The 24025-nt window shown below is 42.8% G+C and overlaps 1 protein-coding gene across 2 annotated transcripts in view; it reads left to right on the forward strand.

Moving 5' to 3' along the window:
- LOC121367618 overlaps positions 1–24025 on the forward strand; it is a 214510-nt gene that overhangs the window by 163114 nt on the left and 27371 nt on the right. The gene's annotated exons all lie outside the window — the stretch shown is intronic.

Here is a 24025-nt window from a genome sequence, read left to right on the forward strand (position 1 = left end):
TTGTTTGCCTTGTTTTTGTTCGTTTTGTGTGTTTTTTTAATATTGTTATTATTATTTTTATTTTTCTGATTACTTTGTGATTAGTTTGTGCTTAACCCAATAAACTAGTGCAAAGTTAGCAACAGTTGGAAAAACACCACAACATACACTCTCTGTCTGTCTGTCTATCTGTCTGCCTGCCTGCCTGTCTGTCTGTCTGTCTGTCTCTCTCTCTCTCTCTCTCTCTCTCTCTCTCTCTCTCTCTCTCTCTCTCTCTCTCACACACACACATACACGCACACTCTCGCGCGCACATTATATATAGTCCGTTTGCATCATAAGAGAACTGATGATAAGTTATATGGCTATACACTAACTAATCATAGAACTGACATAAAACATCATTCACGGATTTAGAGCGCCTTATTTTTCTAAATATGGATTATAAATGAAAATTACATTCATGTGGAATACGAAACCTCGCTATTGTATCGCCCAAAACATTGTGATTGAACCACGATGGAGGGAATCCCATGACAACCGATGAGCAGGTTTCAGTTTTAAATCTTGGAACTCTTTTATAGGAAGTCGAAAACGAACGGTGTGTTTGTATATATGTATGTATGCACATTTTGGCAAAAACTAGTTGTTGATTTCATGATTCTCTAATTATTTCCTCGTCTGTATAAGGACAACCACACCCGAGGCACGAGATTTCCTCCTTTACAGGAGATTTCAGCCTTCTGGCACAAAGATGACTGCCACTCGCAGACTAGTTTACTTAATGAAAACTATCACAGGACAGAGCTCATTGGAATAAGTACAGCTGTGACGACATGCACTCATGAATCAATGTCAAAACAGTGATGATGATGATGATATATATATATGCTTATTTTTATGTGTGTGTGTGTGTGTGTGTGTGTTGCGCGTGTCCCACCTTTTGGCACCTTCCTAAGCCCTTGTCACTAGAGTGCATTGATTTATGAATCATCGACTACTGGATGTCAAACGTTTGGTAATATCAGTTGTGACACGCAATAAACACACTACACTGTTCTCACAGAGAGGAAAATACATACCACGGTCTTTGATATACTAGCAGCATGGGATATTTTATATGTACTTTTTCACACGGACTGGACAGCACATACCACGGTCTTTGATATACTAGCAGCATGGGATATTTTATATGCACTTTTTCACACGGACTGGACAGCACATACCACGGTCTTTAATATACTAGCAGCATGGGATATTTTATATGCACTTTTTCACACAGATTGGACAGCACATACCACGGTCTTTGATATACTAGCAGCATGGGATATTTATATGTACTTTTTCACACAGACTGGACAACACATACCACGGTCTTTGATACACCAGTCGTGAAGGATATTTTGTATATGTATTATTTCATAGACAGACCCCGACCTTTGATTAGCTCGAGTCACCTCCAGTCCTCCCCTGATTGTTATTTATACCTATGATATCAATATTAATATGGGGAGGGCTGGAGGTGACGCGAGCTAGCATTTGATATACCAGTAGTTGGGCATGGTTTGTACGAGGAAAAACAATTAGAGAACAGTCCTGTAGGAACGTTATCTGGAGTGCCGGAGTTGGTCGGGGGGGGGGGGGGGGGGGGGTTGGGTTGGGGGCACAACCTCTAATTGGAAGGCTAGTCTCTAGTTGGGGGGGGGGGGGGTGGACAACCTGTAATGGGAAGGCCAGTCTCTAGTTGGGGAGAGGGGGGGTATTTTAATCTGATTTTTTATAGAGTAGGACCAAAAAACAAAACCCGAACATTTTCGTACGCTGTCAGGCGCATCGACCCACTCCAAACCTCAGCTGAAACAAATTAGTTTTTTCAATTTTTTCCCATTTATCTTACGAGTCAACCTCCTCTAAATATTAACTTCGCTCACCCCAGTCTAGAACCCTCCCCGCACACCCTGATAAAATTGTTATGCGCGCACCTGCGCTGTCCTGAGCTTATACAACTTCCCGATCTAGGGTTAATGGTTAGTGAAAGACAAGTTCGTATATCACGCGTAGGACCTCCACGAGTACTCGAGTACGCGGGCACGGGCCAAGTCTGGCAACACTGGCGTCCGTCCACAGGACTCGAGGACCTGTGCAAGGAAGAGCACTGTCATTTAAGCGTTGGCTTAGCGCAGATAATGCCAGGATTAAAACGCACAGACATGGGCTGCTTGATGGGATGAGAACAGCCACGTCCACAGCTCGCTGATTGGCCCGCTAGCAGTGGCGGCAACAAGTGAGTATTCGAGCCTGCTGTCATGCTTGGTACCATGCCAGTCTAATAAGTATGCAAACGCTTGCGGTACTGACGCTTAAAGTACCTGCTTAAATTTGATCAGAAAGATGGCCGAGTTTGAAGTTGAAAAGTGGGCAGAGGAGAATGAAATAACACCTGCAACCATTATAGCACTGAAAGAAAAAGGATTTTCTACGAAACGAGCATTAGCTAAACTCACCCCAGAACTAATCGCTAAACACTTTCAAATGGGTAACAAAGCGATTTTACCAGCCCAGGCTCTGCTCTTAGAAGACGCCATTTTTTCTATTCAAGAAAAAAGTTCAAAAGTGCAGCCACTAGATCCTGTTGTCCAAGAGTGCCAGTCCAAAATAAGCAACAACCAAGAAATGAGCTATGAGGACATCATGGCAGTAGTGACGAGTGCCGCAAGTCAGCTGAATGCCGAGAAGACCAGACCAGCCAAGGCCGCAAACCCAAACGGTACGTCTGATCTTCACACATTATTATCAGCTACTACTTAAGGTTTACCTACGACAGCGAAAAGACCGACATTCCGTGATGTACGAGATTTTATCCATCATACAACGAATGAAAATGTTCATGACGATGAAGGATTCGCCTTAGGGCCTCTTGAAATTAAAATGAAAAGACAAAAACTTGCCCTAGAAAAACTAACAGTAGCACAGTATTTCGAGGGGTCACTCGGAATCATGACAAAAATGATTGAGAACGACGGCATGACTATAGACGGTGTCAAAAAAATATCTTGACTATTTAATCAAAGTGTCCACCTTTGCTCAGGCTTTTAACTGGAATTCTGTTGCCAGATATGATCATGCATACAGACAAGACCTGCATGCTGAAGGCTTCCCATGGGCATCGGATAACACCTATCTGATGCAACTCCATCACCGTGACAAAAATGAAAGTACCAACCAGTCATCCAGTCGTCCTGTGACGTCACGGAACAAGAAAGACCCCAAGACAGGAAAAGTTGTATGTGAAAGATGGAATGGGCGAAGGGGGTGTTCGCTGCCAGAGTGCAAGTTTGCTCACGTGTGCTTCATGTGCTACTCGACCGATCACGGCGAATTCAACCACCAAAGGCCGGTTTCAGCCAATACCGCAACACAAAACTAGATACTTCACACTCTAGATCAGAGTTCTCTGATCTAGGTTGTAAACTGGGGAAATGGACTACTGAACTAGAAAATGATCCAGATAAAGACTTCATCTTAGACGGAATTATTAATGGATTTTCTATAGTAGACGATGCTGATATAGTGCCAACCCCAGTTAAAGTTGCAAATTCAGGCTCAATTTTAAAGCATGGAGTCAAAAATAAAGTTGAACAACAGATATGTGCGGAAATAAAAGAAGGAAACTATATAAGGGTTAACTCACCACCTCTCGTAATTAGTTCAATTAGTGCCGTCCCCAAACCAGACGGGGACATTAGACTTATTCATGACTGCAGCAGGCCAATAGGGCAAAGTGTAAATGATTATGCTGTTAAAGAGCCGTTTTCTTGCGATTCTGTTAACGATGTATTCAATGCTATAAAGCCAGGCTGGTATATGGCGAAAATGGATTTAAAATCTGCTTACCGATCAGTAAATATACATCCTGCCTGTTACAAATATACTGGATTTAGCTGGGTATTTAATTCTTCAAAACATGAAACTTATTTTATTGATAAGAAACTTCCCTTTGGTGCTAGAAAAAGTCCAAACATTTTTCACCGAATAACCCAATCTGTAAAACGTATGATGTTACGTTGGGGTTTCATTGCAACTGTTATATTTTACGATGACTTTCTAGTAGCTGCGGAATCGTTTGAAGAGTGTAAAATTGCTTACAATACACTAATCGGGTTAGGTTTCAAGATTAACTGGAAAAAAAATGATTGACCCATGTACAAAATTAACATTTTTAGGTATTGCTATAGATACAGTAGCGGGTACAGTTTCCCTTGAAAATGAACGGGTGGGGAAACTGCGATTTGTTGAGAACATTTGCTTTTAAAAATCGCGCAACACGAACACAGCTAGAAAGTCTAGCGGGTAAGTTGAACTGGGCGTCTTTTGTCATTCCATGGGGGAGACTGCATATTAGACGAACGTTTGACCTAATTTCATTAAGCAAAGAGCCACACCATAAGTGCCGCTTGCCAAGTATTCAAGATGATATTCGGTGGTGGATGTTTCATTTGCAACATATCAATAACACGAAGTTAATCTGGGACAGTCGCCCTTTTGTGCCGGTAATTACCGATGCGTGCATAAATGGGGGCGGAGCTTTCTGCTTGGGGGACTGGACTTACACTTCGTGGTTGTTGGACACGCCCAACATCGCCAATGAACATATTAATGTTAAAGAACTGGCTATGACTATAATGGCGGTAGATAGATGGGCCCCTGTACTTAAGGGACACCACTTCGTGATTCAAACAGATAACACTGCAGCGTGCGCTATTATAAATGCAGGATCAACCAGAAACAATATAGCTTTAAAACTTTTAGATTGGCTTAGCTATTTATGTTTAAATTATAATGTAACTGTAGAAGCTCAGTACATTAAAGGCAGTAAAAATGTTTTAGCCGTTTCAATATCTAGACTGCATGAACCAGGACAAATTAACAAATTTGTAAATACTGTATTGCTATTTGTCACGGGGATCCTATAATACCCGTAACTGAATAAAACACGATTATCCAAATATCTCTCCTAACTGTATATCTATTAGATCTCTCTGTATCGGGCAGTCCAATACCCGAGTGGCTCGTCTCTAGGTATATCAGAGATACGATCTTACATAAACATTTATACATATATAGCACGTTTAGTTCACTAGAAAACACAACGAAACAAAATACACTTTGGAATCTGTATTAACCTTACGCTGACAAATATATGCCGCAGTAGTTAATTAACAACAACAAATATAACAACCCAGAACTAAACACTTAATTAGTTAATCACTAGGTGTCTAGTTTACACAATATTCTAATCACTTCACCGTGATACAACACACACACACGTGTGATATTTGAGAAACGCTGCCAGGGGAACTTAATTAATAAAGGAATTACAACTCTATTCCTAACTGGTTAATTTGTAATTAACCTTTAACTACTCATTCAGTAACCTTGTAATACAGAATTAATACTTGTACCTATCACAATAAAGACAATAACCTTCAGTTTACCTAGGTCCTCTAGGATGACTGGCTAAGCTTTATATTGCCAAATACTCGCATCAAAATAATAGAACAGTGAAGCCTACAATTTACTTCGTCAGATTACCGGAAACACTGTCTAAAGAATATTGGTATAATACAGTATTAAAACATTTAAAGTCACATCAATCACATCAAGGTTATTACAACAAAGCAGAAAAATATATTTACCACGTCCGGACTGAACTTATATATTTCTTTCAGTGGACGACGTCCGTTCCCCAGCAGCCTTCCAAATTTTCTCCCCGATATATCTAAAATCCTATCTATTTATTACAAAACCGAATATCGCCTGGGGGCACATCGCGGTACTCTCCCTATCATGTGATATTTCCACAGCGACCAAGACGGATTTTTTTCTTAGATGGTCAGACTAGCTGTCGCCATTCCGCTAGGAATACAAGGTCGTAAAACAGAACTCGCGGAGGTATTACGTAACTACTGGCCACATAGCCTCCACACCTGGTCTGGGTGTGTATTAGGGGGTACGGTCGCGCGGAGGTATTACGTAACAAAGTGCCCACAGTACATTAACATCATTTGACTTCTTCATGTTGACTTAGGCATTACTAATCCTCTGTTAGATAATTTTAAAGTAAAAGCTAGTCTTAGAGGGGTTAAGTGTGTTAAAGGTCAATTCACCCATCAGAAACGGCCTCTGGCTCTGGACGACCTTAAACTAATTCAAACTCATCTAGATTTCACAATTACAGAAGATATCCAGATGTGGGCAGCTATTCTGACTGCTTTCTTTGGCTTACTCCGTGTCAGTAACATAGCGGGTGATTTTAAACGTCCAGGGGTTAAATGTCTAAAACGTCAAGACCTCAGCCTATTGCCATCTGGTTGTGTTCTTCGCGTCAATGCTTCCAAAACAATTCAGTTTAACGAGCGGGTCCACCCCGTGGCGCTTCCTCTTCTTCCCGGCAGTGTGTTATGTCCAACCACAGCTGTGCTCTCTTTCATAAAAGTTGCAGGAGATTTAGCACCTTCCAGCCCCCTCTTCTCTTTTGTCGTGAATGGGAATCCTTACCATATGTGTACTCGAGTGTTTCGTAATAGACTCAAGGACTTGTTGATAAAGGCGGCGCTTGATAGTGTCAATTACAACACGCATGCCTTACGTCGAGGGGGAGCCACTTGGCTTGTGTGCTCTGGGGTTCCTCTCCTCGTCGTCCGAGTTCTAGGGGACTGGTAAAGTGACGCAATTTTTGATTACATCCAGCCTTCACCTCAAACCAAACATTTAATAATACAATCTGCTACCAAAACAAATACCTAACTACCCCTACTTATGGATTTAGGAATTCAATTATATATTAGTAGTAATACATGTACATTGTTGCGGGAGAAAGAGGAATATCAGATGAATTGTTTTCTTAATATTTTTATTGTTGTAGTTAGTGTATACTTGTAGTTTATTTGAAGCAATAAATGCCTCATGCCCGTATTTGTGTGTTGCGTTTTAAGCGTTCGCTTAGCGCAGATAATGCCAGGATTAAAACGCACACACATGGGCTACTTGGTGGGATGGGAACAGCCACGCCCACAGCTCGCTGATTGGCCCGCTAGCAGTGGCGGCAACAAGCGAGTATTCGAGCCTGCTGTCATGCTTGGTACCATGCCAGTCTAATAAGTATGCAAACGCTTGCGGTACTGACGCTTAAAGTACCTGCTTAAATTTGATCCCTCCCACCCACACCTTTATATATAAATTTCTTACCATTTAGTAGTTAATTATAACAATTAATGCAAAGAAGTAGGAATTCAATTATATATTAGTAGTAATACATGTACATTGTTGTGGGGTAAAGAGGAATATCAGATGGATTGTTTTCTTAATATTTTTATTGGTGTAGTTAGTGTATACTTGTAGTTTATTTGAAGCAATAAATGCCTCATGCCTGTATTTGTGGGTTGCGTTTTAATTGTACTTTTTACGTCATTTTGCCTGTTACATTTTAGGTCTGTGAGACGTAAGGTAAAACAAAAGACTACGTTGAATGTATGGAATGTAATACAGTGGCCTGACTTGGCGTCCATGTTCAGTGCTGGAAATAAGATGCATAATGCTATTTTACTTTATTCCTTAGTCTCATTGTCCCCCTGTGCGTGCTGTAACCTCACCGTGGTGCAGGGGTGTAACATTCTCTTTGAGAATGGCCAATACAGCACAAATCCTTTTGTATTTTTGCACAGTTCTTTATACTGTTTTTATTTAAATTTTGAATTTTTATATTGATGTTGATCATAACTTTATTTATTTACATTACCATAGTTTGACACCCGATAGCCGATGTATTTTTCGTGCTGGGGTGTGTTTAAACATTCATTCATTTAAACATTCATTCTTTGTCATCTGGTGTAAGTGTCGGGTACTCGGGTCCGGGTCGAGTTTGAGCCTAAGTCGCATTTTTTGTGACGATCATTAATTAATCAATGTGCTGTGGGGCGGGACGTAGCCCGGTGGTAAAGTGTTCGCTTGATGTGCGGTCGGTCTGGGATCGATCCCCGTCGGTGGCCACATTGAGCTATTTCTCGTTCCAACCAGTGCGCCATGACTGGTATATCAAAAGCCGTGGTACGTGCTACCCTGTCTGTAGGATGGTGCAGGATGAGTAGCCCATGAAGTGGCGACAGCGGGTTTCCTCTCTCTATCTGTGTGGACCTTAAACATATGTGTGACACCATATAACAGTAAATAAAATGTTTTGAGTGCGTCATTAAATAAAACATTTCTTTCTTTTCTTTTTCAATGTGCTCTAATGGTGTCGTTAAACAAAAACAAACTATTTCATTCTCCAGACATAGTTTCGCAATTGCTATATGTATTAAATATATTATTATTATTATTATTATTATTAATATTATTAGGCCTATTATTATCGGTGAAAACAAGAGAATCCCCTTGTCGTAAGTGTACAAGTATTTCGAGTTACAGTCGTGTTCCTATAACTTTTCGCCAAAGATACGTGTTTTTCGGGTTATACTAGTTATTTTTTTCCTACGACTGTCGAAGTGCTGTCGTTGCGAACACGTAGCACCAAAATATTTACGACTGCTTCGAGTTACAAGCCCCTGAGGTGTGTGCCTTTAATTGTATATAAGTTGAAATGAATTAAATTGTCTCCCCCCCCCCCCCCCCCCCCCCCCCCCCCCCCCACCCACCAACCTCGATACCGGGTCTTACTCAGAGCAAGTTTAACGACTCGGTGGGTAGGTGTAAGGCCACCTGACCCTCTTTTTCTCTCACTAACAACTAATCCAACTATTAGTAATCGCTGACCCTCTGTCTTGGACAGACAGTCCAGAGGTGTGTCACCAGGACAACGTGCTTGAACCTTAATTGAATATAAACACGACAATAACTATAATGACATGAATGAAACGTCTACCCGCATACCCGTTTGGCCAACTATTTGTTTTATTACCAGATAGGATAGTACATACCACGTGCTTTGCTACACCAGCTGTGGAGCACTGGCTGGAACGAGAAATAACCCAAAGAGCCCACCGAGTAGCCAAGCAAATCAAATCAAATCAAATCAAAACAAAATAAACAAAATAAAACCAAAACCAAATCTTCCTTCTCATTCTCTTCCTTCTCCTTCGCTATTTTCTCTGTTCTCGTTTAAATATATATTTGTATTATAGATGTCCAACTTTCATCGGCTATTGGAAGTCAAAACAATTCGTAATTTCGACATATAGTCTTAGAGAATAAATAAATAAATGAATGAATGTTTAACGACACCCCAGCACGAAAAATACATCGGCCATTGGGTGTCAAACTATGGTAATGCAAATAAATAAAGTGATGATCAACATCAATATAAAAATCCAAGGTCCAAACAAAAACAGTGTAAACACCGAATTTTACTCTAAACTTCAATTTGTGCTGTATTGGCCATTCTCAAAGAGAATGTTACACCCCTGCACCACGGTGAGGTTACAAGCACGCGCAGGGGTAGTCTTAGAGAAGACACCAGCTCCATGTTTCCATTGGTATGAAGGGGTAACAATGGGTTAGTTGTTAGTGGTTAGTGATAGAGAAGAGAGTGTAGTGGTCTTACGTCGTTTAACTCGCTCTGGGTGAGAGCCGGTACCGGGCTGCGAACCGTGTACCTACCAGCGTTATGACGCATGGCTTAACCACGACACCACCGAGGCCGGTCACGCCCAAGTGTCAGTTTGTCCTTTTTATGGACATGTCTCAATAATTCGTTTTAATTTGTGCGTTCGTGTAAGTCGGTGTTTTCTGACTATATCCTGACCCTATGTTATTGGCTATTGGATGTCAAACATTTCGTAATGTTGACATATAGTCTAGGAAAGGAAACCCGCTACATTTTTCCATTAGTAGCAAGGGATCTTTTATATGCACAACCTCACAGACAGGATAGTACATACCACGGCGTTTGATATACCAAACCGAGAGAGAGAGAGAGAGAGAGAGAGAGAGAGAGAGAGAGAGAGAGAGAGAGAGAGAGAGAGAGAGAGAGAGAGAGAGAGAGAGAGAGAGAGAGAGATTGTTGAACATTTATTGCCAGTATAAAACACGAAGCACTGTCACTCTTAAACAGGCGCACCTTTGTTTTCGTTTTGAAATGGCCGCTAATCCCAGAAGATCAACAAAAGGACACTGACAAGATACACCCGCGTTAACACCACGATAAACAATGTCAAGACGTGTGTCATGATATACGTTGATGGTGAAACAAAATGTGAGTTTATTGAAAGTGCAGTTGTTTTTGTGTGTTGCATTAGTAAGCTATGTTAAAAAACGGCGATCTATAACTGCGTACCCATAATTCAACTACACGCCAAAATATCAATAACAAGTGCAATGTCATGTAGCTGACTTAACAAAGGACTTGCCAATCAAGACGAATTCTGCTGACCTTTTTTAGCATGTCATGTGACTCGCTACCCTGTCTTTAAGCTGTTATTAACAAACTCGACAAATAAGAAATAAAGTTGATTCCAGCGAACATATTTCATTGAATTACCAACATGATAATAATAAAAAATAAATGAATACCTTTCTTTAAAAAGCTTTAATGTTTTAATATTTTGTTTGGCTAACTCAAAGTTCAATTTCGCTACAGATTTTCTAACAAACTCACCACGTTGCTAGTAATATTTTGAATTCAAGTTCTTTATTGCTTTAAGTTATACAACTTATAAGCTTTATAATAGAACGAGCAAATAATAATAAATGCATATTCACAGTACGTGATAATGGTGGGGAGCATAAACCCTAAAGACCTTACAAGGAAGGAACACCAACACTGAGACAGTGGGCAGATTTAAGACACCCGTCCAACTCTCTGTCATATCTGATGCCAGCATCGCCCGGAAGTAAGACTCCAACACTGAGACAGTGGCCAGATTTATGACGCCCGTCCGACTCTCTGTCATATCTGATGCCAGCATCGCCCGGAAGTAAGACTCCAACACTGAGACAGTGGGCAGATTTAAGACGCCCGTCCGAGTCTCTGTCATATCTGATGTCAGCATCGCCCGGAAGTAAGACGACAACACTGGAAACTGGAAACTGGAAACTCTATTTACGTGCCCCTATCCACAGAGGTTCAGGCACGCCCACTACGGATTTAGCCTCTGACTTCGCCAGTGACTAACTCCGTAGCAGGAGGGGGGGGGGGGGGGGGGGGGGGGGGGGGGGGGGGGGGGGGGGGGGGGGTAGGGGTAAGTTTGAGGTGGGCGGAATTTGGAAAAAAGCCATTTAGTAAAGTCAACGCGAGCGCGGACCAAATAACAGACACTTCGCAGACTTGAAGTAACACCGAGTGGGAGCCGTGTTCTGATTGGCTGAATTTCGATTCCTCGGTGAAGCCTGTTTTTTACCTAAGTCTACAAAGAGTAACTGCATCCAAAGACATGTCTGGACTCTAAAATTTGACCCAAAATAGTTAAGACTGCTCAGCCAAAAAGTTTTTAAGGTGATTTTGAGCAATTGAACGGGCGCCGAAATAAAATGCGTTAGACTACTTATAAAAAAATAAACATAAGAATTTTGAACTGCTTCGAAAACGTTTAAAGTCTAACTAGCCCAATAAAAGAGGTTGATACCTGTCCTAGGAAAGGTTGGCGCAGCAGGACTCATGACGAGTTGATGGTCGGTTCAGGTTTGAAGTGGGGAAGGTTGGTGTGTAACAGCTCGAGATTTCTTTTGAGTGCTCCCTTGTAAATTCCCCGGAGTACGATCTTAAGGATGCGATGAATCGTAGAGTTGGGCATCTCTCGGGTCAGGTGGCCTTGCCTGTAGAGACCGTCCTGTTGCGCAATCACAATTAGGTCTTTGCTGTATTCGTTCATGCCATATTGCAGTTGGTATTTGCCTTGTCCCGTGGGTAGATGACGCCAGTGATCATCTGACCAACATTGCGACATCAGGAGTGAGGTGTCAGAGAAGTCTCCGATGACCGCCCCCCGGTACTTGGCTGGTAGCTGGTTGCAGACGAGCGACCACTTAGAGGAGTCTGACGGTTCCGGATCCGGTTCGGGCGCCGACGAAACCTTCCTCCTCTTAAGTTCAGGTCGCCTGGTCGCTGTAGCAACAACAACGGTCGGAGGTGCCGGTGGACTGGCAGGGGGCTCAGTGATAATCACGTGTCCTGTGTCCATATCCACCGATGGGTCGACAGGAGGAATCGCCACTGTCAGTTGAGCTGACAGCTTAGACTCCCCCTGGTCCGCTCCTGGCGAGTGTTTGGGTCGAGTCACGGCGGGCTGTAGTACAGAATGATCCGCCCCGGTGGTTTAGCCACCGGGTTTGGGTCACCCTGAGTCGCTCCTGCTGGTCTCGTCCGCTGTTTCGAAACAGAAGGGACTGCCCCTGGCGGTTGAGCCGCCAGGTTAGGTCCCCCCGAGACGCCTTCGGTCGCCGCCTCCTTGGTCTTCCATACGCTGTGGGTGAAGTAGCTCCGTAACATAGTGTTACCGTAGCGTTGTCCCCGTTGTGTTCGATGCGGTATTTGGCTAGTGAGAAAAATCACCACCTTCTCGCAGAACAACTTCATTGTTCGAAAGTCAGCTTGGGTATGCGACAACACTGAGACAGTGGGCAGATTTAAGACGCCCGTCCGACTCTCTGTCATATCTGATGTCAGCATCGCCCGGAAGTAAGACTCCAACACCGAGACAGTGGGCAGATTTATGACGCCCGTCCGACTCTCTGTCATATCTGATGTCAGCATCGCCCGGAAGTAAGACTCCAACACTGAGACAGTGGGCAGATTTATGACGCCCGTCCGACTCTCTGTCATATGTGATGTCAGCATCGCCCGGAAGTAAGACTCCAACACCGAGACAGTGGGCAGATTTATGACGCCCGTCCGACTCTCTGTCATATCTGATGTCAGCATCGCCCGGAAGTAAGACGACAATGCAACCAGGCCTGATGTGCGGTCGGTTTGGGATCGATCCCCGTTAATGGGCCCATTAGACTATTTCTCGCTCCAGCCAGTGCACCACGACTGGTATATCAAAGGCCGTGGTATGTGCTATCCTGTCTGTGGGATGGTGCATATAAAAGATCCCTTGCTAATGAAAAATGTAGCCGGTTTCCTCTCTGAGACTACCTGTCAGAATTATCAAATGTTTGACATCCGGTAGCCGATGATTAATAAACCAATGTGCTCCAGTGGTGTCTTTAAACAAACCAAACTTTAAACGATAAACTTGATAATACATAACAGCGAGTTTGATATTCTGTTTATTAATCCAGCCTGAATAGATGTTTGATATCACCGACTAATCAAGTGACCAGTTAAACAAGATCATGATATACGAACTTATGATTTTTAATTCCCTGGTTAGGAGAGCCCGCTGGGGTAATAAATAAAGTATACTACACAACTAGGCTCGTTAGATACGTTAGGAGAGCCAGCTGGGGTAATAAATAAAGTCCGTTTGATATCACCGACTAATCGTTGTCTGACACTGTATTCGACACAACTGGGCTCGTCAGATACGTTTTGGAACCACTCGATTTAAAGTAGTAGCTAACGACCACTAACGCTGACATACATTTGACACCCCCCCCCACCCCCTTACAGAATCCTGGCCCCATTTCTTCCTAAGATGCAATAGTTATCAGGGCCGTAGCTAGGATTTTTTTGATTTTGTTTAAAAAAAAAAAATTGGGGGGGGGGGGGGGGGGACTGAGTAGTTAATAGTCTAACTCCTTAAAGGTTAAGAAGAGAATATTCTTTAAGTTTCTAAAATGTGCACCTGCCCCCCTTGCCCCCCTACGCTAGCTACGGCCCTGGTTATTAAATGCTGGCCATGCTTGTACAGCAACTATTGTGCGATAACATATCGACAACTGGAGACCAACACGTGCACTGTACCCCGTGTGGTGACCTACACACTTACTGGATTTAGAACAACGAAGCAATCTACAGCAGATAACAGAACGGATTACATGGGGGACGTAGCCCAGTGGTAGAACGCTCGTCTGATGCACGGCCGATCCCAGTCGGTGGGATCATTCTTTTTTTTTCCAGCCAGTACACCATGACCTTTTGTATCAAAGGCCGTGGTATGTGCTATCCTGTCCGTGGTATGGTGCCTATAAAATACACCTTGCGGTTTTCCTCTCTAAGACTATATGTCAAAATTACCAAATGTTTTACAACCAATCGGCAATGATTAATAAATCAATGTTCTTTAGTGGTGTCGTTAAACAAAACAAGCTTTCTTTGATTTCGTGATTATTTTAAAACAAAAGTGAACATACATTCGAATTTGTCCTGCATCAAATGTGCGATCTTGTTATAAAATACTTCCTCGTATATCTGAGGTGTATTGGAGGTTCCAGTGTACCAAACCAATTCTCATTGCTAATAATAGTTGAACCTAGCTTGTTTCTGTGGCTGGCGTAGGGTAATCATTTTGTGAATCGTATTTCCTTTCCTTTTCTTCCATTCTTTTGATTATTATTTTATTTAGAGAAGTGCATGAGACCCCCCCCCCCCCCACTCCCCTTCCCCCCTCCCCTGATGTGCGACAGGTAAAGGCCCGGAAAGAAATGTATTAACTATTAATACAGCTAACGCGTACCGATACAATTAGGCATGCCATTTTCAGTTTTAACGCGTCACACGATCGACATTTGTGACCCGAATGTAATCTGTGTAATCACAAGATTGACCTGACCTAGACTTTAGATTCATTGTGACAGTGAATAGTGTATGTACCATTCTGCAAGCTGCTCCAAGTCCCTACAAACGTTGCAACACCCGCTACATAGGAGGTGAGTGAAGTATGAAACTTAGCAAACCATTTACGCGAATCTTTGTCAGTAGCTTACATTGAGTTTAAAAAAAATTAATTATTAATTCATTCACAGTTCATTTACACACAAGCACAGACACACAAACATATATATGGAGAGAGAGAGAGAGAGAGAGAGAGAGAGAGAGAGAGAGAGAGAGAGAGAGAGAGAGAGAGGGAGCGGAGGGATGGAGACAGAGAGGGAGCGGAGGGAGGGAGGGAAAGAGAGAGCGAGGGGAGGGGAGGAGAGAGAAAGAGGGGAGGAAGGAAGAGAGAGAAGGGAGTGGAGATGAGAGAGAAGGGGGAGAGAGAGACAGAGAGAGAGGTGGTAGGGGAGAGAGAGAGAGGGGGGAGGGAAGGAGGGAGAGAGAGAGAGGAAGCGGAGGGAGAGGAGAGGGAGGGGGGATGGAGGGATGGAGGGAAAGAGAGAGAGGGGAGGAGAGGAGAGATAGAAGGGAGGAAGGGAGAGAGAGAAGGGGAGGAGATGAGAGAGAAGGGGGAGGAGAGGAGAGAGAAAAGGGGGAGGAGAGGAGAGAGAGAGAGGGGGTAGGGGAGAGAGAGAGAGAGCGAGAGAGAGAGAGAGAGAGAGAGAGAGAGAGAGAGAGAGAGAGAGAGAGAGAGAGAGAGGGGGTGGGGGAGACGGTAGAGACTCTCATTAGTATACACACAGATATGAGCATTTCCACGAAAATATCAACCTCAGGGTGAAAATCTAGAACATACTTTTTGATTGTGGTTTATTGTTAGTTTGCAAGGCCAATTGCCCCAGATAACTAAACCGAACTGCATAATTCATATATATATCCTGCTACCCACTACTTCAGCATTATGTTGAGTGGACGGGGAAAATACTAAATTACAAATATGGTAGCTCTATTAACATACATAAAACAAATTATTAGCAATTAAACCAAATTAGTGGTATTCAACAATGGACTAAATATCAGTCTCCAAAACTGTATAAACAACTGTTCATTATATTTTCATATTTCGGTGATACTGTTCCGCTACAAATGTGCCTTTTTCATGGGTGGCGGTACAAATGTCACGTGTGTTACTTTTACAGTACAAAAGTTTCTTTTACTGCAGAAAGCTGAAAGAGAATCTAGTGCCAAGCTGGATTTTCTGTTAGAATCTAGTGAAGTCCTCTTGGACAAGTGATGAATGAATAAACAAAAAAAAGATTAACACTTTCCCAACAAACTATGGTAACACACGCGACACCAAAGGTAACGCACGTGACTTATTGTGTAACACTGTCTTGTTCAGATTTGTAAGGTCATTGGTTTCTCTTACTGTATGTAGCTAGATGTCTGGACAGTTTAGAATAGATGTTTTTTGTTTGTTTGTTTGTTTGGTGGGTTTTTTTTTAAATTAATGTGACAAATATGTGATAATCCTGTTAATTTTGAGACTTTATGAAACCATTGATAAATAATGAAGACCTATTGTTATACAATAATGAGTACAGGCATAATGTCACTCCCCAGGACAACTTCCAGGGGAGATAATAAGATTACTTAAGATGTTACTTCTAATGGTTGTAGTCCAAGCAGCAGAAATCCAAGGGTGGTGGAGAATAGTATAATGTCACTCCCCAGGACAACTTCCAAGTCAGGGGAGATAATAAGATTACTTAAGATGTTACTTCTAATGGTTGTAGTCCTAGCAGCAGAAATCCAAGGGTGGTGGAGAATAGAATAATGTTACTCCCCAGGACAACTTCCAAGTCAGGGGAGATAATAAGATTACTTAAGATATTACTTCTAATGGTTGTAGTCCTAGCAGCAGAAATCCAAAGGTAGAGAAGAATGCTCCAAACCCAATCACTTCTACACAATACTCAAAGCATTCTCAATGGGCTGCAGTTAATTCCCCTTGATGATTTCTTGCTGGTTAGGTTTTTAATAAACATATCTGAAAGGAAATGTGTAGCAGAAGTCAGCACACTTGACAAGAATCGAGAAAGATTGAAGTTCCATGTCTTGGAAAGACAATGCACAGTGATGAGGTTTTCACATACAACGTATATAATATTTTCAGCATTGGCAGCTAATCTGGAAACTAAATGGTTGGGTGGGTCGCTGTGGATTTGCCTGGAGGGTTCAGGACTACTCGATGCTGAGTTAATTTGTGTGAACCGACACGTATATCTGACAAATCTTACTAAGTATTCTACATGTATTCTACAGTCTTCATTGCTTGAGATATTTACACTGTGTTTTTATTTAGCTGTTGAATTTTTATATTGACCATCACTTACTGTTTGCAGTTACCATAGTTTGACACCCAATATCCGATGTATTTTCCGTGCTGGGGTGTCGTTAAACATCCATTAATTAATTAATTAATTAATTCATTCATTCATTCATTGCTTGAGAAGGGACGGGACCTAGGTCAGTCAGAATAGTAATCGTCGGAGATTATTTGGCTGTAGGATGAAACACACTCGGTGAACCTATGCTCTGATACCCCCCCCCCCCCCCCCACACACACACCCTAGGATGAAACACACTCGGTGAACCTATGCTCTGATACCCCCCCCCCCCCTGCGTCCCAGCTGACAACTACAACTGGATTATCAAAAAGCTATGGTATATGTTGTTCTGTTAAGGAGAAAGTGGTTATAAAACACCCTCTGCAGCTAATGGAAAAATGTAGGTTTTCACTAGGACCGAGGTGTTGAATTTCCTGTCTGTGGGATGGTGCATATAAAAGATCCCTTCCTAGTAGAAAAATGTGTGGGGTTTCCTTTCTAAGACTACCTGTCAGAATTATGAAATGTTTGACATCCAATAGCCGATGATTAATAAATCAATGTGCTCTAGTGGTGTCTTTAAACAAACCAAACTTTAAACGATAAGCCTGAATATATGTCTTCAGCAAAATGAACCGTTCGATGTTGCAGGGGCGAGACGTAGCCCAGTGGTACAGCGCTCGCCTGATGCGTGGTCGATCCCGTGTATTTCTCCAAGTAAATTATTTTAACTAAAATTAAAGTGCCCTGGTGCGTCTCTGTATCGTCGTCCTTTGTTTACACAGATTTTATTCTTATTGCCGAGTAATTCTGCCATTTGGTCAACATCATTGTATGTTGCATCCGATTTAGAACGTGCTTGGTCATTGGCCGTAGTGACCTGAATTACTCAAACAACTGACCAGTTAAACACGAACATGATATAAGACTTTATGATTTTTATTTCCCCGGTTAGGAGAGCCCGCTTGGGTAATATATAAAGTATACTACACGAGTGGCCATGAAAACCTAAGAAAAGACGTTCTACCGACGCTGGTTTTTGACGTCATGTAAGAAACAAACTGCTACACTCATGTCCGTTTGATATCATCGACTTTACTAATCGTTGTCCTGACGCTGGTTTGTGACGTCATGTAAGAAACAAACTGCTACACTCATGTCCGTTTGATATCACCGACTTTACTAATCGTTGTCCTGACGCTGGTTTTTTGCCGCCATGTAAGAAACAAACTGCTTCACTCATGTCCGTTTGATATCACCGACTTTACTAATCGTTGTCCTGACGCTGGTTTTTGACGCCATGTAAGAAACAAACTGCTTCACTCATGTCCGTTTGATATCACCGACTTTACTAATCGTTGTCCTGACGCTGGTTTCTGACGTCATGTAAGAAACAAACTGCTTCACTCATGTCCGTTTGATATCATCGACTTTACTAATCGTTATTTGAATCTGTATTCTACACCATTAGGATCGTTGGATACGTTTTGGAACCACTCGTTTTAAAATAAACTTTAAGTAGTAGCTAACGACCACTAACGCTGACATAAATTTGACCCGCCCACCCCTCTCCCACCCCTCTCCCACCCCCTTACACAATCCTGGCTCCATTTCTTCCTAAGATGCACTAGTTATCAAATGCTGGTCATACTTGTACAGCAACTATCGTGCGATAACATATCAACAACTGGAGTCCAACACGTGCACTGTACCCCGTGTGGTGACCTACAGCAACTATCGTGCGATAACATATCAACAACTGGAGTCCAACACGTGCACTGTACCCCGTGTGGTGACCTACAGCAACTATCGTGCGATAACATATCAACAACTGGAGTCCAACACGTGCACTGTACCCCGTGTGGTGACCTACAGCAACTAGCGATAACATATCAACAACTGGAGTCCAACACGTGCACTGTACCCCGTGTGGTGACCTACAGCAACTATCGTGCGATAACATATCAACAACTGGAGTCCAACACGTGCACTGTACCCCGTGTGGTGACCTACAGCAACTATCGTGCGATAACATATCAACAACTGGAGTCCAACACGTGCACTGTACCCCGTTTGGTGACCTACAGCAACTATCGTGCGATAACATATCAACAACTGGAATCCACACGTGCACTGTACCCCGTGTGGTGACCTACAGCAACTATCGTGCGATAACATATCAACAACTGGAGTCCAACACGTGCACTGTACCCCGTGTGGTGACCTACAGCAACTATCGTGCGATAACATATCAACAACTGGAGTCCAACACGTGCACTGTACCCCGTGTGGTGACCTACAGCAACTATCGTGCGATAACATATCAACAACTGGAGTCCAACACGTGCACTGTACCCCGTGTGGTGACCTACAGCAACTATCGTGCGATAACATATCAACAACTGGAGTCCACACGTGCACTGTACCCCTTGTGGTGACCTACAGCAACTATCGTGCGATAACATATCAACAACTGGAGTCCAACACGTGCCTGTACCCCGTGTGGTGACCTACAGCAACTATCGTGCGATAACATATCAACAACTGGAGTCCAACACGTGCACTGTACCCCTGTGTGGTGACCTACAGCAACTATCGTGCGATAACATATCAACAACTGGAGTCCAACACGTGCACTGTACCCCGTGTGGTGACCTACAGCAACTATCGTGCGATAGCATATCAACAACTGGAATCCAACACGTGCACTGTACCCCGTGTGGTGACCTACAGCAACTATCGTGCGATAACATATCAACAACTGGAGTCCAACACGTGCACTGTACCCCGTGTGGTGACCTACAGCAACTATCGTGCGATAACATATCAACAACTGGAGTCCAACACGTGCACTGTACCCCGTGTGGTGACCTACAGCAACTATCGTGCGATAACATATCAACAACTGGAGTCCAACACGTGCACTGTACCCCGTGTGGTGACCTACAGCAACTATCGTGCGATAACATATCAACAACTGGAGTCCAACACGTGCACTGTACCCCGTGTGGTGACCTACAGCAACTATCGTGCGATAACATATCAACAACTGGAGTCCAACACGTGTACTGTACCCCGTGTGGTGACCTACAAGCTTACTGGATTTAGAACAACGAAGCAATCTTCAGCAGATAACAGAACGGATTACACGGGGGATGTAGCCCAGTGGTAGAACGCGCGGTCAATCTGGGATCGATCCCCGTCGGTGGGACCATTGATGTATTTCTTTTTTCCAGCCAGTACACCATGACCTTTTACATCAAAGACCGTGGTATGTGCTACCCTGTCTGTGGGATGTTGCCTATAAAATACACATTGCGGTATTTCTCTCTAAGACTATATGTCAAAATTACCAAATATTTTACATCCAATCGGCAATGATTAATAAATCAATGAGCTCTAGCGGTGTCGTTAAACAAAACAAGCTTTCTTTGATTTCGTGATTATTGTAAAGTAAAAGTGAACATACCTTCGAATTTGTCCTGCATCAAATGTGTGATCTTGTTATATAACACTTCCTCGTATATATGAGGTGTATTGGAGGTTCCAGTGTACCAAACCAATTCCCACTGCTAATAATAGTTGAACCTCGCTTGTTTCTGTGGGTCGGGTAGGGTCATGATTTCGTGAATCGTAATTCTTTTATTTTTCTAACATTCGTTTTACTTATTTTTTTAGTTAGAGACGTGCATGAGACCCCCCCCTCCCCTCCCGATGTGTGACAGCTAAAGGCCCAGAAAGGAATGTATTAACTGTTAAAGGGTCAGACCCTAGTTTCAGCTCCGATGTGTGACAGCTAAAGGCCCAGAAAGGAATGTATTAACTGTTAAAGGGTCAGACCCTAGTTTCAGGCCCGATGTGTGACAGTTAAAGGCCCAGAAAGGAATGTATTAACTGTAGAAGGGTCAGACCCTAGTTTCAGCCCCGATGTGTGACAGCTAAAGGCCCAGAAAGGAATGTATTAACTGTTAAAGGGTCAGACCTTAGTTTCAGTCAGCCCCGATGCGTGACAGCTAAAGGCCCAGAAAGGAATGTATTAACTGTTAAAGGGTCGACCCTAGTTTCAGCGTGACAGCTAAAGGCCCCTGTTAAAGGGTCAGAGCCCCGTGCGTGACAGCTAAAGGCCCAGAAAGGAATGTATTAACTGTTAAAGCGTCAGACCCTAGTTTCAGCCCCGATGCGTGACAGCTAAAGGCCCAGAAAGGAATGTATTAACTGTTAAAGGGTCAGACCCTAGTTTCAGCCCCGATGCGTGACAGCTAAAGGCCCAGAAAGGAATGTATTAACTGTTAAAGCATCAGACCCTAGTTTCAGCCCCGGGTCAGCTAAAGGCCCCTAGTTTCAGACCCTAGTTTCAGCCCCGTGCGTGACAGCTAAAGGCCCAGAAAGGAATGTATTAACTGTTAAAGGGTCAGACCCTAGTTTCAGCCCCGATGTGTGACAGCTAAAGGCCCAGAAAGGAATGCATTAACTGTTAAAGGGTCAGACCTTAGTTTCAGCCCCGATGCGTGACAGCTAAAGGCCCAGAAAGGAATGTATTAACTGTTAAAGGGTCAGACCCTAGTTTCAGCCCCGATGCGTGACAGCTAAAGGCCCAGAAAGGAATGTATTAACTGTTAAAGGGTCAGACCCTAGTTTCAGCCCCGATGTGTGACAGCTAAAGGCCCAGAAAGGAATGTATTAACTGTTAAAAGCGTCAGAGACCCTAGTTTCAGCCCCGATGAAGTGACAGCTAAAGGCCCTGAAAGGAATGTATTAACTGTTAAAGGGTCAGACCCTAGTTTCAGCCCCGATGTGTGACAGCTAAAGGCCCAGAAAGGAATGTATTAACTGTTAAAGCGTCATACCCTAGTTTCAGCCCCGATGCGTGACAGCTAAAGGCCCAGAAAGGAATGTATTAACTGTTAAAGCGTCAGACCCTAGTTTCAGCCCCGATGTGTGACAGCTAAAGGCCCAGAAAGGAATGTATTAACTGTTAAAGCGTCAGACCCTAGTTTCAGCCCCGTGCGTGACAGCTAAAGGCCCAGAAAGGAATGTATTAACTGTTAAAGGGTCAGAGCCTAGTTTCAGGCCCGATGTGTGACAGCTAAAGGCCCAGAAAGGAATGTATTAACTGTTAAAGGGTCAGACCCTAGTTTCAGCCCATCGAAATTAACACTACGTTTCTTTAATCTCCAAACCTGTAACACATTTGAATGAAGTTACAACTGAGTGAAACAAGAGTCTGTGACTGTGAAATGTTGAAATACCCTCTTAAAATACACTAAAACTCGACACCATAACTGTTACTTCTCAGACGCACGTGCGTTTTTTAAAATATGAGAAATGCCTGTTGTAATATTAAAATTACCAGCATGACAAAAAACACTTCGAATGTGCGGAAATGGATAATCTAAAGAATGAAAGTATGATTTCGGATATCAAAAATAGCTCTAATAGTCAAAACTATGGCTTGGTGTTTAAAAACTAGGGTATGTCCCTTTAATACAGCTAATACTATCGATACAATTAAACATGCCATTTTCAGTTTTAACGCGTCACATGATCGACATTTGTGACCCGAGTGTAATCTGAGTAATCACGAGGTTGACCTGACCTAGATTTTAGATGCATTGATATCGCGAATAGTGTACGTACCATTGTGCAAGCTGATCCACGTCTCACCACAAGTTGCAACACCCGCTACATAGGAGGTGAGTGAAGTATGCAACTTAACAAGTCAGTTAGGCAAATCTTTGTCAGTAGCTTACTTTGAGAGAGAGAGAGAGAGAGAGAGAGAGAGAGAGAGAGAGAGAGAGAGAGAGAGAGAGAGAGAGAGAGAGAGAGAGAGAGAGAGAGAGAGAGACGAGAGAGAGCGAGAGAGAGAGAGAGAGAGAGAGAGAGAAACCACATAAACAACATTTATTCGAATTAAAAGAGAGAGAGTTTAAGGAATAATGGAGAGTATATAAACATAGTAAAAAGAGTATTATAAACAGGTTGGTAACCTAATATCTAAAATGTTAATGTGAGTACTAAAAATGAGCCAATGCCAGATACCCCACCCCCTCCAGGAAATCACCAAGCCAAACTGTCACTAATCCATATGCACACCCAAACACATAATTAATATAAAACAATACTATACAAATTAAAGGTAAATAAAACTTATATACAGTATGTAATAGTTGTACCCACACTTTACGAGGTGTATCTGTGACTATCCCTACGGTTTTGGTCGTGGGGCCTCGCCTCGAAGGTTCTCACGCCCAAAACTGTTGGGATATTCTCCGATAACCGAGTAAGTGTGGGTATAACTGACTTATACCCCGCTTAATGTTTTATTAGAAATTGCGACATAAACAAATGACAGTAAGCAAAAATCACCAGTTACGACCAATTAAATCTGCAACTCACAACAAAATATCAGACGAGAGTCAGTCGACACAAAAAAACCAGAATGACCTTTCTGATAACGCGACACATTTGGCGTCAAATAAGTGGGGGGTGGGTATTAGTCTGTGATTGCCGAAATTTAAAAAAAAAAAAATGTCATTGCTCATTGGTTGTTTCAAGTATAGAAATGGATACTCATATGGGACACAAATACGACTGTTAAAAATACGGTTAAATTATGTTAAGGTAACTGTCGTAAGTTACTGAAGTATTTAGTCAGTCGCGTTTCTGTACACAGCGGCTTGTTTTCTTTGATGTTCAGTGTGCAGACTGATCGATGTTTTTCAGAGTGGAAAAAAGTCCTCATTTTGAAATAGCTGAGCTGGGTGCTGTAAATTTGATAGGGGGATGCGGAAAAAAATAAAGGAGCGCAGACAAATAAAGCAACGGAAGTAATTTTTATCAGGCGGCACAAAAGTGTCATCGGTGACGCCCCGACCGATGGCAGTTTATATCTCACCGACGTCAATCGCCGTCGCTACCGCCGATAAGTTCGAGCCCTGCGCTACTAAGAAGTGTCACATGGAAA

The sequence above is a fragment of the Gigantopelta aegis genome, chromosome 3 (assembly GCF_016097555.1).
Source record: "Gigantopelta aegis isolate Gae_Host chromosome 3, Gae_host_genome, whole genome shotgun sequence".
In the NCBI taxonomy this organism is placed as follows: Eukaryota; Metazoa; Mollusca; class Gastropoda; order Neomphalida; family Peltospiridae; genus Gigantopelta; species Gigantopelta aegis.